At 34.1% G+C, this 27643-nt stretch overlaps 1 long non-coding RNA gene across 4 annotated transcripts in view; it reads left to right on the top strand.

Annotated features, from left to right (window-relative positions):
• The window catches only part of LOC134761414 (uncharacterized), a 127657-nt gene that overhangs the window by 47622 nt on the left and 52392 nt on the right, over positions 1–27643 (top strand). Inside the window, exons 3-4 of one of the 4 annotated variants that reach the window (XR_010140004.1) lie at positions 4967–5062; positions 26527–26628. The exons of 2 other annotated variants lie outside the window; for them this stretch is intronic. This is a non-coding gene — a long non-coding RNA (uncharacterized LOC134761414). The remainder of the gene's footprint in view (positions 1–4966; positions 5063–26526; positions 26629–27643) is intronic. One more of the 4 variants, XR_010140002.1, reaches the window with a different exon arrangement.

Genomic DNA, 27643 nt, shown 5'->3' with positions numbered 1-27643 from the left:
TGGATATCTAGTTTTTCCAGCACCATTAATAGAAGAGACTATATTTTCCTCATTGTGCATTCTTGCTGCCTTACTTCAGGATTAGATGACTATATGTGTGTGGATTTTGTTATCTTTCATTGATCTGTGTGTTTGTTTTTATGCCTGTACAATTCTATTTTGATTATTGTTTTGTAATATATTTTGACATCTGGAAGAGTGGTGCCTTTAGCTTTGTTCTTCTTGTTCAAGATTGTTTTAGCTATTTGGGGTCTTTCATGGTTTTATGTGAGTTTTTGAATTTTTTTTGTATTTCTGTGAACAAAATTCTATTGGAATTTTAATAGGGAATGCAGTTAATCCATAGTTTGTTATGGGTAGTGATATGGTTTGGCTGTTTACCCACACAAATCTCATCTTGAATTCTCACATGTTGTGGAAGGGACCTGGTGAGAGGTGACTGAATCATGGGGGCAGGTCTTTTTTGTGCTGTTCTCATGATACTGAATAAGTCTCATGAGATTTGATGGCTTTATAAGATGGAGCTTCCCTGCATAAGCTCTCTCTTTGCCTGCCCTCATCCATGTAAGATGTGACTTGCTTCTTCTTGCTTTCCACCATGATTGTGAGGCCTTTCCAGCCACGTGGTACTGTGAGTCCAATTAAACCTCTTTCTTTTGTAAATTGCCCAGTCTCATGTATGTCTTTAATAGCAGTGTGAAAACGCACTAATACAGTAAATTGGTACCAGTGGAGTGGAGTACTGCTGAAAAGATATCCAAAGATGGGGAAGCAGCTTTGGAACTGGGTAACAGGCAGGGGTTAGAACAGTTTGGAGGGCTCAGAAGAAGACAGGAAAATGTGGGAAAGATGGGAACTTCCTAGAGAGTTGTTGAATGGCTTTGATCAATATGCTGATAATGATGTGGACAATGCAATATAGGCTGAGGTGGTCTCAGATGGAGATGAGGAACTTGTTGGGAACTGGAGCAAAGGTGACTCTTGTTATGTTTTAGCAGAAAGACTGGTGGCATTTCACCCTGTGCTAGAGACTTGTGGAACTTTGAATTTGACAGAGATGATCTAGGTTATCCGGTGGAAAAAAATTCTAAGCAGCAAAGCATTCAAGAGGTTACTTGGGTGCTGTTAAAGCATTCATTTTTATAAGGGAAGCAGAGCATAAAAGTTCAGAAAATTTCCAGCCTGACAATGTGATAGAAAAAATCCTGTTTTCTGAGGAGAATCCAAGCCAGCTGCAGAAATGCTGTAAGTAATGGGAAGTCAAGAGTTAATCCCCAAGACAATGGGGAAGATGTCTCCAGGAATGTCAGGGGTCTTCATGGTAGCCCCTCCCATCACAGGCCCAGAGGCCCAGGAGGGAAAAACGGTTTCATGGGCTGGGGTCTGGGTCCCTGTGCTGTATGCAGCCTAGAGACTTGGTGCTCTGCATCCCAGCTGCTCCACCTGTGGCTGAAAGGGGCCAATGTAGAGCTCAGGCTGTGGCTTTAGTGGGTTCAAGCCTCAAGCCTTGGCAGCTTCCATGTGGTGTTGAGCCTGCCAGTGACCAGAAGTCAAGAACTGGGGTTTGGGAACCTCCGCCTAGATTTCAGAGTATGTATAGAAATGCCTGGATGTCCAGGCAGAAGTTTGCTGTAGGGGCAGAGCTCTCATGGAGAACCTCTCCTAGGGCAGTGCAGAAGAGAAATATGGGGTCAGAGCCCCCACACAGAGTCCCTACTGGGGCACTGCCTAGTGGAGTTGTGGGAAGAGGGCCACCATCCTCCTCCGGACCCCAGAATGGTAGATTCACTGACAGCCTGCACTGTGTGCCTGGAAAAGCTGCAGAACTCAATGCTAGCCCATGCAAGCAGCTGGGTAGGAGGGTGTACCCTGCAAAGCCACAGGAGCAGAGCTGCCCAAGACCATGGGAACCCACCTCTTGCATCAGCGTGATCTGGACATGAGACATGGAGTCAAGAGAGATCATTTTGGAGCTTTAAGATTTGACTGCCCCACTGGATTTTAGACTTGTATGGGACCTGTAGCCCCTTTGTTTTGGCCAATTTCTCCCATTGGAACGGTTGTACTTACCCAATACCTGTACCCCCACTGTATCTAGGAAGTAACTAACCTGCATTTGATTTTACAGGCTCATAGGTGGAAGAGACTTGCCTTGTCTTGGATGAGACTTTGGACTGTGAACTTTTGAGTTAATGCTGAAATGAGTGAAGACTTTGGGGGGACTGTTGGGAAGGCATAATTGGTTTTGAAAAGTGAGGTCATGAGATTTTGGAGAGGCCAGAGGTGGAATGATACAGTTTGGCTGTGTCCATGCTGAGATCTCATCTTGAATTCCCACATGTTGTGGGAGGGACCCGGTGAGAGATAACTGAATCATGAGGGCTGATCTTTTCCATGCTGTTCTCAAGATAGTGAATAAGTCTCATGATATCTGATGGCTTTATAAGGCAGAGCTTCCCTGCACGAGCTCTCTCGTTGCCTGCTGCCATCCATGTAAGATGTGACTTGCTCCTCCTTGTCTTCTGTCATGATTGTAAGGTCATTCCAGCCACACTGAACTTTGAGTCCAATTAAACCTCTTTCTTTTGTAAATTGCTCAGTCTCGGGTATGTCTTTAACAGCAGCACAAAAACAGGGTAATACAAGTGGTATTGACATTTCAGCAATATGAATTATTCCAATCCATTAAAATTGGAAATCTTTGCATTTATTTGTGTCCTCCTCAATTTTTAAATCAATGTTTATATTGATTTTTATTGTATATAAAGTTTTTATTTTATGGATGTTTCACCGCATTGGTTAAATTTATTCTTAAGTATTTTATTCCTTTTGATGCTGCTGGAAAGGGATTGCTTTCTTAATTTCTTTTACAGATAGTTTGTTGTTAGTATATGAAAATGTAACTAATTTTTGTATATTGATTTCATATTCTTCAACTTACTAAATTTGCTTATTAGTTCTAACAGTTTTATGGTGGAGTTGAGAAATTTCTGTACATAAGATTATGTCATCTTTAAAAGAAACCATTTTATTTCTTCCTTTCAGATTTGGATGAAATTTACCTATGTATTGTTACCTAACTGCACTGGCTAGAACTTTCAGTCACTCATTGAATTGAAGTGATAAGAATCAGCATCCTTGTGATATTCTTGATTTTAGAGGAAAGATTTTCAGCTTTTGACTATTGAGTATGATGTTAACTGTGGGCTTATGATAATTGGCCTTTATTGTGTTGAGGTGCATTTCTTTTATACCTAATTTATTGATAATTTTTATCATGAAAGATGTTGAATTTTTTAACTACTTTTTCTGCATGTTTATATAATTTTTTGTTCTATTAATGTAGTGTATTACATTTATTTATTTACATATATTAGACTATATTTTTATCCCAGGGATAACTCCCACTTGATTAGGGATAAGCTAAAATAATATTTTATATCACTTATTTAGAAAACAATCATTTCATAAATAAAAAGATTGTATTCCAATGCAGTTGAAAAACACCCATATTACTTGTATGTTACCACATAACTAGTTAATACAAAATTTAGTGGCTTAAGACAAGAATGCCACATGGTCTTTGACAGTATTTCATAAGGAGGTTAATCAAATGGTTCTGGCTTTGGGTCTTTCATGAGGTTGCAGTCAAGCTTTTGGCTGGGCTTCATTTCTACAGCTTGGCTGAAGCAGCAGGAACTGTTTTAAGCTTACTCATGTGGCTACTTGTAGAAGATTTTAGTTCCTTTCCATGTATATCAAGCCATAGGGCTTTCCCAAGATCAAGTGATCTAAGAGAGGCTTTTCCAAGAGGGAATGATTTAAGAGAGAGAGGAATCAAGCAGCAAGTTATAATCTCTTATAACCTAAGCTCAGAAGTGGCATACTTCATTTCTGCCATATTTAATTGGTTGCACACATCAGCCCTAGTACAATTCACAATAAGGGTTGTAGGACATCTATTTAAATATGGATAACACAGAGCTTTTGACCTGACATTCAAAAACTTGAGTTAAAATCACTGGGTAAAAAAAAAAACTTACTTTTTTTACCTGCCCTCTCCAAAAGTACCATCTTTAGAAAAGATGATTCTATACATAAATTGTCTTTCCACTTTTGAGTTCTGGATATTTCCGTGATACTTTCTCATCCTTGGCAAACATAAACTAACAGTATATTTGAGCAGTGAAGAGATAAACTGAATGTCCTCCTAAAATTCTGAATTCCCTTGTTTTTGTGTATACTCCAGCTAATTCAATGGATTTACTAGAAAAGCCTATTGTTAAGCAGAAGCTGAGGTAGTTTTCTTAATACGAGGAGCTGAGCAGAATGGCAGAGTAGTTGTACCTACACCTTTAATGTGTCACAGTCTGCATTCTTTTCAGAGTTTATATTTATCCTATTGGAATTCATGAAATAGCTTAACTCTTCAAGGACTTAAGAACTCCTCTTTGATGTTTTCCTGAGAAGTTTACAATATGCTTCAAGACAGAGTATTAAATTTAGTTAGTCCCAAGGCTAACTTATACACCAAGCTGACAATTCCCGTACTATGCTTTAGTCAGTTTAAATTAGGCTAGTAGGAGTGATATAATCTGGAATGACAGTTATGTTTTTGGCTTGCTATTGTAAGGAGTGTTTTACATATTGCAGACCTCGCTCTAAGTTTGCCTCTTTAAAAACATTAAAAAAAAAGACACCTATTTTAAAATATATTTTTAGGTACAATGATTGTATAACATTTAGGATGGGCTCAAAATCAGTGAGCATTAGAACAATAGAGAAATACTTTTGTGCTGAGCTTTATTGCTCAGAGTAACTGGAACAAATGTAGTACAAATATTAGCTGGTGTCTTCATTCATTTTAAGATAGGCCCTTTTTTCCCTTATTGATTTTTCTCTGCTCATTACAGATCACTTCATCTCCCTCTGATTTGCTTCTCTTACTGACTTGGCCATCTTGTAGGTGCTTCACTTCTTACTAATGGCAATTGCTAGCTATTGACCAAATATGACATGACTACTGAATCGAAACTTTTTACATCATTATAGCTCAATATCGGTAAGTGCAGTTTTATGTGCTCTAAATTAGCTCTGCAAATGCCATTTTAAATGTAGCATCCAGCAAGGACAAAATCATAATAGAAATGTCCAATAACACAATCACAGTTTACATGTCTCTTAATATTGTTGGGTAAAGTAATTTTACTGATTTAGAATTAAATGAAGAAGATAGTTCACAAATATTCCTGTACTTAATGGGTTTTTATGTTCCTTCATTGGTATTTTTATTTTACTTGGTAATAAAATTGCAAAAATAAATTTAATCCTATGTAGTAAATATTTGGCCAGTGAGTAAACAAGCCAAATAATACATTGATTTTATTTATATGTTTTTTATTTTTTATTTTTAGGTGGTGCATTTTGCAAGCATGACTGTAAGGACAGTAATTGCTCTTTAGCCTGCTCTGTCGGTTGGCAGTGGCAGAAAACAGATAATATTGGGTGTTACATATGCTGTTTTTTAATCTGCTTCTATGACCTAGAGCACTTACGGACTTAATTTTTTCTATTTTTGTAATACAACATTCCAAAAATTCTATTTTGTAATACAACATTCCAAAAATATATGCACCTGTAGCCATAAATGAAATAGATTTGTGAAATGTGAATTATTTGGGAACATGGATAGTCAGGTAGAAGATGGAGAGTCATAAGAAATGATATGAGAAAATAAACTTAAAGTTGAAAAATTCAGAATAATATCTTAACGGCTTTTTTGATGCTTGCCAATGCCCCAAAAATGATGTACACATTTTATACAGGATACCCTAGTGGAAACCAGAGGAAACATAAAGTACAGAGCTGTATATTGAGAAATTATTCAAATTCTTATTTGGATATAGATCTATTTATTTTTTGGCTTGAGCATAAAACTGCATGATCATTTCTATGAATGAGGTAGGTCTGCCCTTTCTTATTGACTTCCTTTGCCATTCTCCTCAGTGGTTGTATTATGTATTTACTACTCCCCTTGAATCCTTAGCCTGCCTCTTGACTGAAACCCTTGCTTTGACCTTTACATATGCTCAGTCATCTATACTCAGAATGTGGACAGAAAGGTGATATATTTTAGCTGCTTCTTTCTCCTCTTCCAACACAGACTCTTAACAGTAATCTATACCCATTGTTCCAGTCTTTTGCCTTTCAGTGAGTATTTTCTTTCCTTTTAATAGACTTTATCTTTTAGAGCAGTTTTAGATTCACAGCAAAAACAACAACAAAAACAATGAGAAGGCAAATAAATTTCCCATATATGCTGTGCATACCATTACCAACATCCCCACCAGAGTAGTACATTTGTTAAAATTTATTAATCTACATTGACATATCATTGTCACCCAGAGTCCATAGTTCCCATTGAGGTTCACTTTTAGTATTGTACATTCTATGGGTTTGGACAAATTTATATGACATGTATCCACCATTACAGTGTCATACATAGTAGTTTTACTGCCCTAAAAATCCTCCATACTCTGCCTGTTCATCCCTCCCTTCCCCTAACTCCTGGCAACCATGGATCATTTTACTGTCTCCATAGTCTTGCCCTGTTTAGAATTTGACATAGTGGGAATCATATAGTATGTAGACTTTTCATACTGGCTTCTTTCACTCAGTAATATGCATTTAAGTTTTCTCCATGGCTTGATAACTCATTTCTTTTTAGTGTTAAATGGTATTCCATTATTTTGATGTACCACAGTTTATTTGTACACCTACTGAAGAACTTTTTTCTTTGCTTTCAAGTTTTGAGAATTATGAAGAAAACCTACTATAAACATGTTTTTGTTATAAAAACATTCAGAGTTTTGTGTAGACATAAGTTTTTAACTCCTTTGGATAAATACCAGGGAGCACAATGGCTGGATCCCATGATAAGAGTATATTTAGCTTATAAAAATCTGCCAAACCACCTTCCAAAGTAGCTGTAGCATTTTGCATTACTGTGAGCAATGAATGAAAGTTCCTGTTGTTCCACATCCTGACCAGCATTCAGTGTTATCAGTATTCTGGATTTTTGCATTCTAGTAGATTTGTAGTGGTATCTCGTTGTTGTCTTGAACTCACTGAACTATGTTTTTCCTTCTGGTATTCGATTAAAACTGCTTGGAACTGACCTCTGGATTGTCAAATAGACTTAATTTTTAATCTGCCTTGATTTCTTTGTGATATCTGTCTTCCTCGAATTCTCTCCTTTCTTGGCTTAACTGGCAATAATATTATGATTTTCCTTCTTATCACTTACTGTTATTTATCTGGCTGATTGAGCATTAGTTTTTTTGTCTGTTCTGTTACCCACAGATGACCATCTTTTTCCTTGTTATGATCTTTCTACAGTTCTTTCCATGATACAAATGTACAAAATTACTTCTCCACTATTAAATTTTCTTCTGAATGTAAGGGTAATTTTAATTCACCCATGAAACTCATTCATGTATTCTCCAATAGAAACCTCAAGTATATTATGCCCCCAAAATAGAAGTAGTATTAATAATAATGGCAATGATAGAAATGGTAAAATAGTTTACAGACATTATTCATTTTAATCTGCATAAATACCCCTTGACAGGAAATTACTCCATGTCTTTTACTGTGGACAAAACTGAGAATCAAATTGTGATTAGACAATTTTTACTATGTAAAAATGATGTGTGTACTCCCCTTGAATCCTTAGTCTGCCTCCTGATTGAAACCCTTGCTTTGACCTTCACATATGCTCAGTCATCTATACTCAGAATGTGGACACCCAAAGTCCATGTGTACTATGACCAAAAGTGAGAATCAGAATTGATTAAGTAATGTGCACAATGTCAACAAGCCAATAAGGGTAATAGAGTTATTTGGATGCAAGTCTATCTGATTGCTAAACTCTACTGCTTCCTAAAGTAATTTTATATACCGTAAAACCAGCATTTTTAGTTTGTTTAAAGCTCAGTTTAATAACTTTAGCATCCACCTGCCATCATACTTGAAATCTAAGATACATCTTTACCACTCCATCTCCAACACCATTCAGTTTGTTTCTGAGTTGTGATAAATGGGTGCCAAAAACTGTTAAAATAAATTTCCTGCTTCTATTTTTTTCTTCCACTATCCTTGTTCACAGACTTTCTGATACATCCTCTATCTAAGTCTTCTTCCACACATTACTTGAAATATCAGACGGAAACTCAAGTTTTTTATTTCATTGCCTTTAATAGAGTTTTTTAGTTATTCTAATTGCGTACAAGAGAAAGTCCAAACTCCCAATCTTCTTGTTCACATATCTGATATAATGTCTAGTTATATCCCTTGCCATTCAGCCCCATGCTCTTTTGACTTTAGATTTACCCTCATTGGTGTGTGAGCATACTAGTCACTTTTATACCTTCACTTATTCCTTGCTCATGATCTTCTTTCTGTCCTTATTTTGTTTCCTGACTGAAAATATACTCTATCTCTTTTCATCACTGATATGTTTATATTCAGATAGGTTGCTTATGGGTCTGTCTCCAAATACACTGACAGGCTGTCTGGGCAAAAGTCAGGTCTTCATTTTCAGAACCCTACTCTCTTTTCTGTAGAGGCCTTATTGTCTACAACTTTTTGCACAAAAAGGCTCAGGTTGAAATCTTTGATTCACAGCCACAGTGAGAAAACAAGAGAAATGTTCAAAATCCATATATAAAGTTTTGAGATCCTAGAAAATGATATAAGTAAGATAATCATAATAATTAGCTTTTTAATAAATTACAGTGTGACAATGACACATGCAAAACTCCCACCACAGCATTACCTAGTAACATTTCAGAGCATTTAAAATACAGAATAGAGCATAACAGATTCTAGAGATAGAAAAACTAATTTTATACAGTAGCTGGGAGATCAGAAAAGCATTACACTTCTCAACATTTATAGCTATAAATATAACTAGGAAAAAACAAATGTGACACAAAATATTCAAATCACCAAAGGAAATAGATGAAAGAAATACTCTTATTTTAGCAAAATTCATAAAAGCAAGAGAGGAAACCATAAGAAAGCTTAATAAACACGTAATATATACTTGATTAGGATAAATAAAACAAGTTTAACAGTAAGTGTAAATTAATGTTTAAAAACTGTTTATTAAAGAAAAATGAAAAGAAGCAAATCTGGGTATATATAGCTTATAACAACAAAAAAATGAAAGATAAGCAAATAAGTAAATAAATATACAAAACTAAAATAGACAAAGGCAAAAATATTTCATAGATGAAAATTTTATATTCGATGACACGACTCAAGAAAAAGTGCTTTAATGAAACAAATGTATATCTTTCATTTCAAAGCAATATAAAAATAAATATTTATGTTTATAAATACAGTTTCTCTATTATATAGCAGCAAAATATGTAAAGTAAGTATATCAGAAAAAAAGATTATCAGGCACTCCCACCAAAAATAATTCATTTTAGGAGATAATAATTAGTCTCAGAATTTGATAAACTATGGAGACCAAGAAAATGTTACAAGAGATTTGAATACTCGTATAATTTTATACCATGGTATGAATATATATTCTTTTAAAATTTACAAATATCACTTTTGAAATTACTTCTTTTGCCACCAAGAAAATCTCAGTAAGATTTTCAAATGGTAACTATAAAGGCAATATTCCATAACTTCAACGCAATAAAATATATTTTGACAATTCATAGAAGACATTTTGAAAATTAATTCTCTGGATTTTTGAGGAACCTCCAAAGTGTTCTCCATAGTGGCTGTACTAATTTGTATACCTACCTACAGTGTAAGGATTTCCTTTTCTGCACATCCTCACCAGTATTTGCTACTGCCTGTCTTTTGAATATAGGCCACTTTAACTGGGGTGAGATGATAACTCAAAAAAATAAAGAACATTAGCAATTGTAATAAGAATACAATGACAGATGAAAATAAGACTACAGTCATAAGGAGCAAAATTATTTTAAATTAAATAAAATATATATTATTTATATTAATTATATTATGTTTACAAGATATGTAATAGCATATGCTACCAGAGCTGATTTTAAACATGTATGAAATCTAAATAAACCAATTTACTTTAAATAAATGGAAAAATTAGTCAATGATCTGCTTTGTTTTTTATGCCATTTCATCTAAATATTTAAAACCATATATTAAAATTGCTTTCAAATTAATTTTACAAATCTAACTAAACTCTGACATCAAAACTGAGTAATATGGCACAAAAACAGAGAATAATAGACTCCCTTCATTCATAAAGTTGGAGTGGATTTGCATTTTACAGGAGGACTACTTTCTAAAATCAGTCTGTAAGGTGAAAAATCTGTTTAATATTTGGAAATACCCTTGAAAACCCCTTTAAATACTCATAACAACATAATATATTGTCTATAGTAACAGCAATAAAAATTATTTAAGCAGCATGCTGCTAAGATTGTTCTAATTACAGGCCAACTTATAGGAATCATGAGAAGAAGAAATGTCAACATTTACCCATCACCATATCTGGAGATCTATCTTCCTAGTAATGATAGCAATTCATAGAGTAGGGAGGTAAAGTGGTTATGAAACTGCGCAACTTATTTCCTATCCTAATTTGACCAGAGAGAGGAGGAGAAACAAAGATGCTTCAATATTCCAAACTTGTCTTGGTTGCATGTCCTTAAATTAACTACTTGGAGTTCTGCATGATAAACCATCACTCCTGTCACAAGAAGAAAAAGTATACCTGCACCAGAAACAGACACCTGCACCAGAAACAGATACCTCCATTTTCTGCAGTGTCCTTTTAGCACCCTCTACTGTCAAGGGAGAAGGGTTTACAAGTTCTCGGATTATGACCAGGGCAATGGCGGGAATCTTTGGAAGTAAGAGGAACAGTTTCCAACTACCTTTGTTGACTTTTTCATTTTGTCTCTATAGGTCTTTCAAATGTTGCTTCATCTGAATATATGTAGGCTTTATTATTAAGAACATGTGTATTCAAAAATGTTACATCTTCTTGATCTATTTTTGCTTTAACAAGCATAATGTTCATATACAGATATGGATACAGATATATAGATAGGTGTTTTCCACTTTGAGCTCTATATTGTCTGTCCTTAAAATTGTTACTCTGATTTCCTTTACTTCATATTAGTCTGACACTTTTCCACTTTTTTTTGCTTTGAACTTTATATATCTTATTTTATACATATCTCTCCTAAACAAAAGAGTCTTACTTGTGTTTTTCTTGATAACCAATTGATAATTTTTATATTTTAATTAGTGAGTTAAATCATACTTGAATTCTGCAATGATCACTATAGTTTGACTTAATCTAACTCATTTTGTTTTATATTTTCAATTTAAATATTGTCTATTAGTTTTTTAATTTTTCTGTAATACATTGGATAGGTATATGTGAAGTAATGGAATAATTAATTTGTTCCATTAATGTCTACAGAGCAAGCATAAAAAAATTAGAAATGAAAAGACAACGAAGAGAGGAAGGAGGGAGAGGAAGAAGGAGGTTTCTGGAACAACTCAGAACCAAAACTCTTATTAACAATAATGGTCCAGGGGAATAAAGGAGGCTGTAACAAAGGAGAATGGAAGGAAGCAAAAGTTATTTTTATGTTCAGTATCTCTGCTTTGTTCTTTATAACTTCTTGTTTCCCCTTCATGCTATCAATACTCTCTTCATTTTTGAACATATTTATTATGATTATGTTACAATATTGAACTAGCTTCTCTATTCTGGTTTGTTTAGACTGCAGCGCATTATCTTTCTGTTATAGCTATGTCCCTCAGATGTCTGATAATTTTTTCCTGTAAATTGTGGGAAATGGAGAAAAATCCAGGCATGCATTAACTTTGACAATTCCTGTTTATTTTAGAGATGTGGAATGCCCTAGGCAATGTCCTATAACTTCTCTGCCTTAAAACACCTTCATTCAATATCCCCTCAAAGGTGGCCCTAGTCCTTAGAGCCACCTTTTGAGGGGATATCAAATGAAGCCCTTTAAATCTGTTAGAGCTCTAAAGATACTCTCTTCCAAGAGCTCACTCTATAAATGCATTGCTTCCCAAATTTGGCTGTACATTACAATAACCTGGGCTACTTTACAAAATATTTGATGTTCACTTCTCAAAGAGTCTCACATACTTGGTTAGAGCTGTGTTCCTGGAATCAGAATTTTTTAAAGCTACCCAGGTGACTCTACTGTGTAGTCAAGGTTGAAAGTGCTACTTCAACAGAAGACTCAGTTTACAGATAATAACTATTCTTATTTCTCCATTTCAATGTTTTTGCATTTGCAATACTTTACTTGTAGTGGTGCTTAAACTATAGCCTACTTCAATGAAAACACAGATTCCGAGGCCTACCTCCAAAAATTCTGATTCAGTAGTTTGGGCTGGCATTTGATAATTTTCATTTTTAACAAGTCTGCAGGTAATGCTGTTGCTATGGGCCCTACTATCTAAGAAAATGACTGTCCTACTGTTGATATTTATGCATATACAATACTTAATTTCTAAAAAGTACATTAACAGGTTGCTGGCAATTGTTTTCTCAATATTTAAACACTTATTTAAGACAATATAGCATGAGCATTCATTAAAATAATTTTAACTTAAATTAATGAAAAGTTTTTTTAAAGAAAATGGATTGAATTTTTTTTTTCTTTTTTTTAAAATTATTATTATACTTTAGGTATATCTCCCAATGCTATCCCTCCCCCCTCCCCCCACCCCACAACAGTCCCCAGAGTGTGATGTTCCCCTTCCTGTGTCCATGTGTTCTCATTGTTCACTTCCCACCTATGAGTGAGAATATGCGGTGTTTGGTTTTTTGTTCTTGCAATAGTTTACTGAGAATGATGATTTCCAATTTCATCCATGTCCCTACAAAGGACATGAACTCATCATTTTTTATGGCTGCATAGTATTCCATGGTGTATATGTGCCACATTTTCTTAATCCAGTCTATCATTGTTGGACATTTGGGTTGGTTCCAAGTCTTTGCTATTGTGAATAATGCCACAATAAACATACGTGTGCATGTGTCTTTATAGCAGCGTGATTTACAGTCCTTTGGGTATATACCCAGTAATGGGATGGCTGGGTCAAATGGTATTTCTAGTTCTAGATCCCTGAGGAATCACCACACTGACTTCCACAAGGGTTGAACTAGTTTACAGTTCCACCAACAGTGTAAAAGTGTTCCTATTTCTCCACATCCTCTCTAGCACCTGTTGTTTCCTGATTTTTTAATGATCACCATTCTAACTGGTGTGAGATGGTATCTCATGTGGTTTTGATTTGCATTTCTCTGATGGCCAGTGATGGTGAGCATTTTTTCATGTGTGTGTTGGCTGCATAAATGTCTTCTTTTGAGAGGTGTCTGTTCATGTCCTTTGCCCACTTTTTGATGGGGTTGTTTGTTTTTTTTTTTGTAAATTTGTTTGAGTTCATTGTGGATTCTGGATATTAGCCCTTTCTCAGATGAGTAGGTTGCGAAAATTTTCTCCCATTTTGTAGGTTGCCTGTTCATTCTGATGGTAGTTTCTTTTGCTGTGCAGAAGCTTTTTAGTTTAATTAGATCCCATTTGTCAATTTTGGCTTTTGTTGCCATTGCTTTTGGTGTTTTAGACATGAAGTCCTTGCCCATGCCTATGTCCTGAATGGTAATGCCTAGGTTTTCTTCTAGGGTTTTTATGGTTTTAGGTCTAACATTTAAGTCTTTAATCCATCTTGAATTGATTTTTGTATAAGGTGTAAGGAAGGGATCCAGTTTCAGCTTTCTACATATGGCTAGCCAGTTTTCCCATCACCATTTATTAAATAGGGAATCCTTTCCCCATTGCTTGTTTTTGTCAGGTTTGTCAAAGATCAGATAGTTTTAGATATGTGGCGTTATTTCTGAGGGCTCTGTTCTGTTCCATTGGTCTATATCTCTGTTTTGGTACCAGTACCATGCTGTTTTGGTTACTGTAGCCTTGTAGTATAGTTTGAAGTCAGGTAGTGTGATGCCTCCAGCTTTGTTCTTTTGGCTTAGGATAGACTTGGCGATGCGGGCTCTTTTTTGGTTCCATATGAACTTTAAAGTAGTTTTTTCCAATTCTGTGAAGAAAGTCATTGGTAGCTTGATGGGGATGGCATTGAATCTGTAAATTACCTTGGGCAGTATGGCCATTTTCACGATATTGATTCTTCCTACCCATGAGCATGGAATTTTCTTCCATTTGTTTGTATCCTCTTTTATTTCCTTGAGCAGTAGTTTGTAGTTCTCCTTGAAGAGGTCCTTCACGTCCCTTGTAAGTTGGATTTCTAGGTATTTTATTCTCTTTGAAGCAATTGTGAATGGGAGTTCACTCATGATTTGGCTCTCTGTTTGTCTGTTATTGGTGTATAAGAATGCTTGTGATTTTTGTACATTGATTTTGTATCCTGAGACTTTGCTGAAGTTGCTTATCAGCTTAAGGAGATTTTGAGCTGAGACGATGGGGTTTTCTAGATATACCATCATGTCGTCTGCAGACAGGGACAATTTGACTTCCTCTTTTCTTGATTGAATACCCATTATTTCCTTCTCCTGCCTAATTGACCTGGCCAGAACTTCCAACACTATGTTGATTAGGAGTGGTGAGAGAGGGCATCCCTGTCTTGTGCCAGTTTTCAAAGTTAATGCTTCCAGTTTTTGCCCATTCAGTATGATATTGGCTGTGGGTTTGTCATAAATAGCTCTTATTATTTTGAGATACGTCCCATCAATACCTAATTTATTGAGAGTTTTTAGCATGAAGGGTTGTTGAATTTTGTCAAAGGCCTTTTCTGCATCTATTGAGATAATCATGTGGTTTTTGTCTTTGGTTCTGTTTATATGCTGGATTACATTTATTGATTTGCGTATATTGAACCAGCCTTGCATCCCAGGGATGAAGCCCACTTGGTCATGGTGGATAAGCTTTTTGATGTGCTGCTGGATTCTGTTTGCCAGTATTTTATTGAGGATTTTTGCATCAATGTTCATCAAGGATATTGGTCTAAAATTCTCTTTTTTGGTTGTGTTGGATTGAAATTTTTGAATGCTCATATAATTAAGTAGAAAAATTATAGAATGTTAAATAACTCACACTGGAAGTTACTATTCTGACTGGAAAGCTGGAAAATAACAAATTTATTAAAGTTGATAATGATCTTAAAGTTTTTCTACAAATATTATCTTAATTTTATTAGTACTTAAAGTATAAACATGAACAAATCATTTCCCAGTATACCCTAGTGTAATATAATTTTAAAAATATTTTCATAATCATAAAGCTCAAGCTATTCTTTTTTGACTTAGTCTGAATTAAATAAACTGAGTAAAACTTTCATTTTTGATGAATTGTTATTAAACCATCTTGTAGATGTAATATAATAGCTTTTTGTCCTATTAAAGTAGATCACATTATAAATTGAATCATACTAAACTATACATTGATTTATATAATTGATAAGTTCAGTTTCTATGATACAGATTTGTTTGATGCACTATAACATTGAATTTTAAAAATAGAGACAGGGTCTCCCTAAGTTGGCCAGGTTGGTCTTGAATTCCTGGCCTCAAGCAGTCCTCCCACCTGGGCCTCCCAAAGTGCTAGGATTACAGGCGTGAGCCAGCACGCCCAGCTGTATAATATTGCATAGTTTTCATAGTTAGAATTCAAGAATATGTCAATAATATTTAAAATTTTCAGATGTGACTATTATTACATGGCCTAATAACTCATTTTTTATGTTCCCTACATTAGTGTGACAGAAGCTTCAAAGCTTCCATTTTCCAAATATTGATTCTGCATGAAAGTTACTCTTGATATGGAATCCTAGCTTGTAGGTACATGACATTGCACTGCTGAGAATCATGACTTTCACAAGAGCCTTTTCAAAAAGGATCATGAAAACTTCCATCCTAGTGCAACCATTTTATTAAATCTAAACTTGGGCTAGAAACTTGAAATGTTTTATGTTTTTCCTAGTCACTGCCTTCAACCATCTTGATCAAATCTCTTTCTCCACACTTAAGGGCATCTTTGGGTTCATGGTAGGACAGGAGTGATAGTTTCCTCAAATAATCCTGTAGGAGTGTTTGGCTTCATATATTCTCAGCTCTCCTCAGAAAACATGATACTTAAGTCTCCTCGTCCACAATTCTGGTTCCTAGTTATCAATTCCAAGGCCACAAAAAGACCTACTCACCAGTCTGTACATTTGTTGCAGAAAAGTGATCATGTTAACCTCAGAGCATGGAATTCTAATGCAATAAATTTTTTTGTTTCTTTTTACTGAAAATCTGTCTTTTAGATTCAATTAAATAAAATGTTTTTCTTACATACATCTGTATAAAGTTTAAAGGCAGTTTCTCTTAAATATACAAACTGATTTATTTTCACAATTTAAAATATTATTTAGAAATACATTCGATTGGAGATGTTATAGAACTGTCTGATTTGTTTGATATTCCCCTACCTTCACCACCATCACCACCCACACCTAAAAAGAGAATAAAATAAATGTTAAAGAAAAGAAATAAGGAAATTTATCTTAAACTCTCTCACCAAACCTATGTTTTCCAGTAGAGCCATCTCAATGACAGAAACTTAAATAGTACATTTGACTTGAAACATCACATAGTGAATTTTTAGAAGGGGTGTAGGTGACCCGATACATGATGTAGGACACATATAGTATATGCTCATATTTATAACTTGCAGAGTTAAATTGATAAAAGTTGAGCAAGAGACATTAGTACACTAAAGATTAATTGAGGAAGATATTCTAGAGAAAGAATGTTTTAGGTTGAGTTCTAAGGAAATAAGAGGTCCAAGGGAAAAGTTAAAGATTATGTACTCTGGGGAGTAGGCAAAAGGAACAGTTACATCAGGACTGACACAATGACTATTGAGGTAGAGGAAGGGACTAAAAATACCACCTCTGATTCACTCAAATTAACCACTAACAATTCAAATTCCACTATCCCCTCCCAGCTTTCAATAATGTTACTTCTAAAATCCAATTCTTTCTTTTCCTGAACGTGGTAGGGCGTAGAGAATGGGAGTTCCTGGAGTGTGACAGACTCACTGATGGAAAGGGTAGGTGGCTTGGGTCTCACTGGTTGTTCCTCAGCTTTTGAGCCCTCAAGAAGACTGTTGTCCCAATGTCTGCTCTAGATTTCCTCTCTCCCTATTAATGTAAAACAAGCATTTTAAAATTATTCAGTAAACTAAATTTAATAAAAGCTATATGCCTAGTCTATTGAACAGAAGGTTAACCACGGATTAGAGAAAATCATCTCCTTAAACTAGTAAACCACAGAAGAAAGGGCATTCCTTTTCTGAGGGTAAATATTATTTATTTTAATATCTACTTTATGTAAAAGAAACAATAGGAATTTTAGCACCTTCTTATGAAAAATTATCAAACTCAAAAGACAATGTAGTAATTCTAAAGGACTAGAAGGAAAGGAAAACTGTCAGTCGAAAATTCTATACCCCAAAAATGTTCCTTAAAAAATAAAGGAAATATATTTTTAGACAAATATTGATCTTTTTTTAGCAGATTTGAACTGTAAGGAATGCTAAAAGAAGTTCTTCAAGCTTTGAAGAAATGATACTATGTGAAGATAAAAAGGAAAAGTACTTATATATTTGTAGGCAAATATTAAAAATTGAACAAATATATGTAAAGAATTACACTGTCATTAGGTTAAAGAATGGAAATCTAGTATATAATAATGAAAGAAAAAAATAATTTATTATCTATTTTTAAAAAAAACTAGAAGAGTGGCATTGGAATGTGCCTAACACAAAGAAATGACAAATGCTTAAGGTGACAGATGCCTCAGTTACCCTGATTTGATCATTACGCATTGGATACCTATACAAAAACATCATGTGTACCCCAGAAGTATATTAAAGTATTATTTGACCGTAATTATTAAATTTTTTTTGAAATGGCATCTCACGCTGTTGCCCAGCCTGGAGTGCAATGGTACAATCTCGGCTCACTGCAACCTCCACTTGCTGAGTTCAAGCAATTCTCCCACCTCAGCTTCCCAAGTATCTGGGATTATAGGTGCGCACCACCCACCCAGCTAATTTTTGTATTTTTAGTAGAGATGGGGTTTCACCATTTTGGCCAGGCTGGTCATGAACTCCCAACCTCCCATGATCCACCCACCTTGGCCTCCCAAAGTGCTGGGATTATAGGCGTGAGCCACTGCGCCCACCTACAATGTTTTTAAAAGTAAAATATTCTAATTCCTTCAAGGAAGTTTTCATTTCTAGAGGTTCTGTTTGGTTTTTTAAAATAATGTCTATCTCTTCTTTCAAATCCCAAATTGATTTTTGGATTTATTTATGTTAGTTATCAAATTTATAATGGATTTCATAGAGCTTTAGAATCAATATTTTGAATTCTTTAGTATTAGGATTCATTGCTGGAGAATTAGTGTGATCCTTTGGAGGTGTTGTATTACTCTTTAAAAAAAAATACTTCCAGAATTGTTTTTCTGATTGCTTCTCATCTGGATAAGCTATGTCTCCTCAGTTTTGAATTTGCTTTAATTTGGATGGGATTTTCCCTCCCTAATAATGTGACTATAATGTGTGTTGTGTAGCATACAGATATAAAAATAGACACATAGAAAATTGGATAAAATGGAGAACAAAGAAATGGAGCCACATACTTTCAACCAACTGATATTTGACAAAGTTAACAAAAATATACACTGGGGAAAGAACACCCTAATCAATAAATGGTGCTTGGAAAATTGGAGAGTAAAATGCAGAAGAATGAAACTGGAGCCCTGTTTCTCACCAGATACAAAAGTTAACTCAAGATAGATGAAAGATTTAAATGTAAGACCTGAAAATGTAAACACCCTGAAAGAAAACCTAGGAAAAATTATTTAGACATTACTCTAGGCAAAAAAAAATTATGTCTAAGTTATCAAAAGGAAACACAACAAAAACAAAAATAAACAAACAGGACTTAATTAAACTAAAAAGCTTCTGCACTGAAAAAAAAAAAAAAACAGAGTAAAGACACAGCCTACAGAATGAGAGAATACATTTTCAAATTATTAATCCAACAAAAAACTATTATCCAGAATCTACAAGAACTCAAACAACTCAACAAGAAAAAATACAAATTACCTCATTAGAAAGTGGGCAAAGTATAATGAACAGACACTTCTCAAAAGACATAAAAGTGGTCAATAAGCATATGAAAAAATGTGCAACATCACTAATCACCGGAGAAATACAAATTAAAACCACAATGATATACCATCTATACCAGTCAGAATCGCTATTATTAAAAAGTTAAAAAAAACACACGTTAGTGAGGATGTGGAGAAATGGGAATGTTTATACACTGTCAGTGGGAATGTAAATTAGTACAACCTATAGGCCACAGAGTATGGAGATTTCTGAAAGAACTAAATATAGAACTACCCTTAAGTCCAGTAACTGGATATCTACTGGGTATCTACCCAAAGGAAAAGAAATAATTATATCAGGAAAACAAAGTATATTCACAATAACAAAGTAATGGAATCAACCTAAATGTCCATGAATGAATGAATGATTAGATAAAGAAAATGTTTTATATATATATGTATATATATATGCATATATATACACATACATATATATACACACACCCATACATATACACAAATATATATACATATATGTATATATATATTATATGCCGTGAATACTACTGAGTTATAAAAAGAATAAAATCATGTCTTTTGCCATCAACATGGATGATGCTAGAGTCATTATACTTAGTGAAATCATTCAGAAACAGAAAGGGAAAAAATTGCATGTTTTTATTTACAAGGGGGAGTTAAACAATGGGTGCATACAGACATACAGAGTGGAATAGTAGACTCTGAAGACAGCAAAAGGTAGGAGTGTAGGAGTGTGGTGAAAATTAAAATACTAACTATTGGGTACGATATATACTATTTGGGTGATGGGTATACTAAAAGCCCAAACTTAACCTCCACACAATATATCCATAGAACACAAGTGCACTTGTAACCCCTAAATCTATAAAAATAAAAAATTAAAATTAAAAAGTATTTTTAAAAAGTCAGAAAATGTGAAATTCACAGATTTGTTTATAATAGTGGAATTTCTGAAGGAAAATGTATTTGAATATTTGGAGTCAGAGAAAAAGGAAAGCAAGACAACATAAAATAATACGAAGAAAATGATAGGGCAAATAAGGCTATCACATAGGGCTAGGGGAGGGATAGCATTGGGAGAAATACCTAATGTAGATGACGGGTTGATGGGTGCAGCAAACCACCATGGCACATGTATACCTATGTAACAAACCTGCATATTTTGCACATGTACCCCAGAACTTAAAGTATAATAATAATAAAAAAGGAAGTGTCAAATGTATGATTATATTATTAATTTATTTCATTAGCATAGTCCAAGAAATGTAAACTTATGGTAATTGAAAAAGTAAGTTTATTAATTTATTTTGGTTAATTTTCTAAAATCTCTTGAAGTCAGGGCTTAACTGTGGCTTTGGAAACATTTCTGTCCTCATTAATAAAGTAGTCTCCTGGTACATCTCAAAAGAGGCCCAAATGTTTAATACATAGAGGATGTAGGAAAAATGAATCTAATTGAGGCTTAATCATTGTGCTATTAGATTTATATCATAGAAACTTTCTGAACTGATGTAAATTATTATTTTTTCTTTTTTTTGAAACGAAGTCTCCGTCTGTCACCCAGGCTGGAGCGCAATGGCGCAGTCTCGGCCCAATGCAACCTCCGCCTGCTGGGTTCAAGTGATTTTCATACCTCAGTCTCCAGAGCAGCTGGGAATACAGAGGCGCCCGCCACCAAGGCCAGCTAATTGTTTTTTGTTTTTTTGTAGAGATAGGGTTTCACTGTGTTGGCCAGGCTGGTCTCTAATTCATGACCTCAGGTGATCTGCCTGCCTCCGCCTCCCAAAGTTCTGGGATTACAGGCATGAACCACCACACCCGGCTGAACTGATGTAAAAATTTAAAAATACACTATATCATTCACAAAATGTAGAACCTCTCTAGAATTATATATTTTATTGAAAAAAGCATGTGACAGTGAATGTTAAATGAATGACAGTGAATGAAAAAACAGTGTTTTTTAAACTAGTATATAAAGTGTAATGTACTGAAGAAAAAACTCCTGGAAATTGCTCCTAATGACTCACATATGAATAATGTGCTAATTTCAAAAGTACTGCTATGTTAATTTATATAGCACACATTTTAAAATGCTACCCGGGAGGCTGAGGCAGGAGAAGTGCTTGAGCCCTAGAGGCAGAGGTTGCAGTGAGCCGAGATTGCACCACTGCACTCCAGCCTGGGCGACAGAGTGAGACTCTGTCTCCGAAATAATAATAACAATAATAGTAAAGTAAACAATAAATTGTTGTTGATCATGTTACCCTGTTGTGCTATCAAATACTAGATATTATTCATTCTAATCAACTATATTTCTGCACCAACTAACCATCTCCACTTTCCCCTTTCTGTGCTTTCCTTCCTATCCTCTGGTAACTATCATTCTGCTCTCTGATGAATTCAATTGCTTTAATTTTTAGGTCCCTCATATGGGTGACAACATGCAAAATTTGTCTTTCTGTGCTTGGATTATTCCACTTAATATAATGTCCTGCAGTTCCATCCATGTTGCAAATGACTCAATCTTACTCTTTTTATGGCTGAATAATATTCCTCGTGTATATGAACCACTTTTTCTTTATCCATTCATCTGTTCTTGGACACTTAGGTTGATTCCAAATCTTGGCTGTTGTGAATAGTGCTACAGTAAACATGCAGGTATCTCTTTGATATACTGATGCCCTTTTAAAAATATATATACCTAGTAGTGGGATTGTTTAATTGTGATGAAATATACATAACATAAAATTTATCATCTTAACCATTTTAAGTGTATGTTTTTGTGAAATTAAGTACACTCATATTGTACAACCCACCATCCATTCATCTTCAGAACTCTTTTCATCTTGCAAAACTGAAACCCTAGTTAACTCTATTAAAAAATAACTTCCTATTCCCCACTTCCTCAACCCCTGCAATCACCACTCTACTATGTGTCTTCATGATTTTCACTACTCTGGTTACCCCACATAAATGAAATCATACAGTATTTGGCTTTTTGTGACTGACTTACTTCACTTAGCATAATGTCTTCAAGGTTCATCTATGTTATAGCTTGTGTCAAAATCCCCTTCCTTTTTATAGTTGACTGATAAGGAAGAATTTATTTCTGTCATTTTGCTATTGGTTTTCTATGTACCTTATAGCTTTCTTGTTCCTCATTTTCTGCATTTTTATTTCGTTTTGTGTTTATTTTTGCAATACAAATCCTTACATTATTTTCTTATTTCCTTTTGTGAATATTTTATATCCATATTCACTATAGTTATCTTATAGATTATATATAATATCCTTAAGTTATATACTAACTTAGATTTACCAGCTGAATTTTAATGACATACAGAAACACTGATCCTTTAAATTCTTTGTTCCCATTCCTTTCACTTGTTGATGTCACAAAATTATATCTTTACATAATGTGTTTAAAAACATAAATTAATATTTTTATAATTCATTAGCCTCTTACGTAGAAAACAAAATGTAGAATTACAAACAAAAGTTAAAATAACACCAGCTTTTAAACTAATAATTATTTTTTAAAGATAGATTAGTGACTTTCTGTTGAGTAGAGAACAAAAAGTGGATTTACAGACTGTTGTTATAATAGTACTAGATTTTTAAAGTGTTTACGTATTTACCATGTATTGTCTTTACTCAGATCTTTATTTTGCATATGACTTCAAGTTACTGTCTGGGTTCACTTACTAGAATGAAAGAAACTAGACAGTACTATCTATTTACTGTCTATACATTTAAAATATGTATATATACCATATTTTTAAATCCAATCATCCGCTGTTGGACACATGGGTTGATTCCATGACTTTACTATTGTGAAGAGTGCTTAATGACTTATTTGCCTTTTGTTCCTCTGAAGATTCTTTTTTTTTTTTTGTCTTTTGAAAGTTTGATTATAACATATATTCATGTGTGTATCTTTGAGTGCATCTTATTTGGAGTTTGTTAAGCTTTTTGGATGTTTATGTTCATATCTTGTGTTAAATATGGGAAATTTTCAATCATTATTTCTTCAAATATTCTCTCTTCCCCCATTTCCTTTCTTTTGTACATTTGCTATACCCGCAATACATATGTTGGTCAAGGTGATGGTGTCCTACAGGTTTTTTGGCTTTGCTCACTTTTCCTCTATTTTTTCTTCCTGTTCCTTAGACTTGATAATTACCATTGTTCTGTCTCCAAATTTGCTGCTTCTTTGTTCTGCCTGATTAAACGATTTTAAGATACCTTTAATATTTTTTTTCATTTGCATTATTATATGTTTCAGCTCCAGAATTCTTGTGTGTATCTTTATTGGTTTTCTATCTTTTTATTGACATCTCATTTTGCCCATACACTGTTTTCTTGACTTCTTCCATTTCTTTATTTAGGTCTTTGAATATCTTTAAGGTTTTTTAAAATCATCGTCTAGTAGATCTGTTATGAGGCCTTTCTTCAGAGATAGTTTTTGTTTTGTTTCTTTTGTTTTTTGTTTGAGTGGGCCATAATTTTTGTTTCTGTGTATGCTTTGTGACTTTTTTGTTTGAAATCGAAGATTTGAATTTACAATGTGGTTACCTCTTGAAATTAGATTACCCCCTTTCTTCAGGGTTTGCTCTTTATTATTGTTATTTGTTACTGCTTTAGGCTGGCTCTGTGTTGAGGTGTGTAAACTTAAATGGTATATTTTGCCCACCCTTGGTCCTACAAACTACATGCAAGCTGCTCCAGGAACAGGTACACAGCTGCCTGCCATGTGGCTGGAGGTGGAGGTAGTCACTATTGTGCTAAAAGCTGTGACTGACTGAAATTAAACCAAACTTGCTGTCCAAGCCTCCCCCTAGAAGTTGCAAGCCTTCAGTAAACTCCAGAGTTCCAAAATAGTACATCAGACAGATTCTACCAGTTCAATTGTTATCTAGGTGGGAAGACAGATTCCCTGTGTTTCCTGCTTGCCATTTTCCCAGAATTCTCTTTAAATAAAATATTTTTTTCTTTATATAACAACCTAGAAAGACAGAACAAAAGTTCTAAGTTGTTAAGAATATCTAAAAGCAGTTATTTTTAAATAACATGTTACATTCATTATCAAAATAAAAGAAAACTTTGGGCTGAAAACATATTTAAATGTGACAGCTTCACTAAGCATTAAAATGGGTATTATCACAGGTATCCCTGAAATAGGTACATCTATTGTGTATCAATAAAAAATAATAAAATAAATAAAATGGGTAACAGATACATTGAACTTTATTTTGTACTTGAAAATATAACGTTTTTTATTGATTAGAATTGTATTTTGAGAAAAAAGAGATAAATCACATAATATTTTATATTTGGACAGAAATGACTTCAAAAAGTTTTTTTAAACAATATATCATACTTCCAGATGAATCTCTGCTGCTAATTTACCTCATGTTGTTTCCATCATGAAAATATTCTTCATCCATAAGCTTCAAAATATTCAGGTTAAATGGCTAATTTGTTGTTTTCTCAGAAGCCATGTAACAAACATTTTTTTGAATATATTCTTAAAGGTAGATACTGTTGTAAGTGCTAGAGATTAAGAAAAAAGATACATAAAACAATTTTTTTTCTCAAAGAATATAAAGTCTCTGTGAACACTGACAAATATAAAAACAAATTCCACATAATGTGTTAGATATAACAGACATTTATTTAAGATTTAAAAATTATAAAATAATTTTGATGTAGAACGCTAAATATTGTAATAAAAATTTGCACAAGATACAAACATAGAAATGTGGATGATAAACACATGTGGAAGACATGAGAAATGATTAAGTCATTGAGACCATTTAATATAATTGGAGGAAATATCTAGTCCATGTTTTTGAAGATGATAGGTATTCATACAGAGAATGATAAGGACATTTTAATACATAAATATGCACGGACAAATGAGACAAAATAGTGCATTCAACCAACTACTAGTAATTTTATATTGCTAGACTGTGATGTTCAAAGATTAGAAAACAACAAGAGATGAAGAAAGGAGACAATTTAAAAAGCCAGTGCAGTGATCCAGGCAAAATGCAAAGAGAACCAGAACTAACTTAGTGGCAGAGACCTGAGAAGAAAAAGAAAAATAGCTTCAAGGAATAGTCAGGAAACAGGAACTTTGGGACTTGTTGATTATTCAAAAGTAGGGGATATTTTAATCACTTTATAGTTTCCAATGCCTTTTTGATCTTTAAATAAATATGAGAGCTGATATTACTAGAACAAAAAATATCTTTAGGTATTTATATATGGATCATTATATTTATATGCTTGCCATTTAAATGTCCTGTTAATTAAATTTTTCACTTATCATCTAGATATTTTATTGATGAATACACAGAGAGTAGTTAAAATTATTAATACAAAGTGAAATATTTTTAAAAATAATAACAATAAAAGATTAAATTTAATGAGTCCAGATTTATTTAAATCCCAAAGTCAGTTAACTGGCATAGAACAATATTTTTATGATATGCAAAACTTTCTAAATTCTCTTCTCTATTTTGAGAACATCCTTCAAAAATGCTCCAAAAACCTCTTTGCTTTTAGTTAGTCAATATAAGAAATAAAGTAGAAACTTTTTCCAGCAGAGTGCAGAGAGACATTTTAGCTCCTTTTCTCATAAAAAAACCCAGCAACTTTTCTTTCTTGGATATATGCAACTTTTAAAAATATCTCCATCTGTATTCCCTTCTACAATATAACTAATTGAATTTTTGTTTTCTTATGAACCGTGAATGCAGCTGTAATGTCCTGATTACTAAAAGTGACTGAAGTAATGTAATTCTTCTTAGAATTCGTTTGATTACAGACTTGTTCACTGTAATCAAGTAACAGCAAATACTTTTCTTGACAAAAAGAGGAAATAATTCATAAAAAACAATTTCAAAATTTTTTTTTGTTCAGGAATAGTCTTTGCTGGGCATACTCCTAACAGTCATTTTGCTGCTAAAAAAGAAAAAAAAAGGAAGTTACAGTTTAGTCATACAGGGAGTATTTATGAGGATATATCGACTTTCTTTAGCTTCCTTCTGATATACAATCAATATTCAGTAATATCTATGGACCTTGGATTTTATGCATATGCACATGTGTGTATGTATACATACACATACATATATGTACGCCTATACATATTAGATATAATAATATGTAGGTATGTTTATTGGCCATATTTTTCTGCTTAACAAACAACCACAAAACCTAATTGATTTCAACATGTTTTTCAGCTCATGATTCTGTGTATCATCCATTTTTGGTTGGGCTCAGCAGGAAGGTTCTCATGATTTAACCTGGATCTACTCTTGTGTCTGCATTCAGCTACTGATTAAGTAGGCAGATCTTCTTTTAAGGGATTGATTATTGGCTGGAACAATACGTGCAAGTGGGCTATGGGTCTCTTAATATCCAGTAGGCTGGTTCAGGCTTGTTAAAGTTGTCATGACAAACTTCAAGATGGAGAGAAAGCAAGCCTCGATGCTTAATTATCATTCAGGCCTCTGCAAGTGACATATTTGCTACTGTGCCATTGGTCAAAGAAAGTTGTATTTAATATGGCCAAGCATAAAATCCATGTAGGATGGTAATTTCCAAAAGGATAGGCATGCAGTGAGACATGAACAAATTAGCAGGAATTATTGCACTAGTCTACCACAACATGGTAGTCTGAAGGCAAGCTTGTCTATCTCTCTTCTTCTGTCTGTTTCTATCTAGCTCTCTATCTATAAATCAAGTGACTAAACAAATAAAATCAGCTCCTAAATTTAGCAGTACAACCTCTGACCCATGATTGGCCATTTCACGGAAGCCAGTGGCATGATTTGAAAGAGAAGTAGACAGAACAGCATTATATCATAGGACCTGTTTAGCTAGCACTTTTTATATTGTGAACACTTTCTTTCTAATTATTGCTTTACCTACTTCTGTTTATTCTGGAAATGTCTGCATTATTTTGCTAATTGCAGTGGGAGAGAAACCCTTGAGGTGACTCCCAATATTTCCCACTTTCTGGCATTCATGCCTTTTATAATGTCCTCATCTGTGACGCATGGATTATGACAAATTGGATGTCATTCTCATGATTACATTACATTTTATAAGACTCTGTCTTGCTAGCAGTCTTCCATCCTTCTCCTGGCCTTAAATAAGTTAGTTGCCATGTTGTGAACTGCCTGTGAAAAGGGCCACATGACAAGGAACTGTGGGTGACTGCTAGGAGCTGACAGTGTACAGCAAGAATCCAGGGCCCTGAGTCATAGCTTGTAAAAGGATTCTTCTCCAATTAAATCTCTAGACGAAAAAGTAGCTTTGGTCAGCATCTTGAACGCAGCCTTGTGAGACCCTATG

The sequence above is a fragment of the Pongo abelii genome, chromosome 4, assembly GCF_028885655.2.
Source record: "Pongo abelii isolate AG06213 chromosome 4, NHGRI_mPonAbe1-v2.0_pri, whole genome shotgun sequence".
NCBI lineage: Eukaryota > Metazoa > Chordata > Mammalia > Primates > Hominidae > Pongo > Pongo abelii.
The sequence above is the reverse complement of the archived record's forward strand: the minus strand, read 5'-3'. Positions and strand labels throughout refer to the sequence as shown.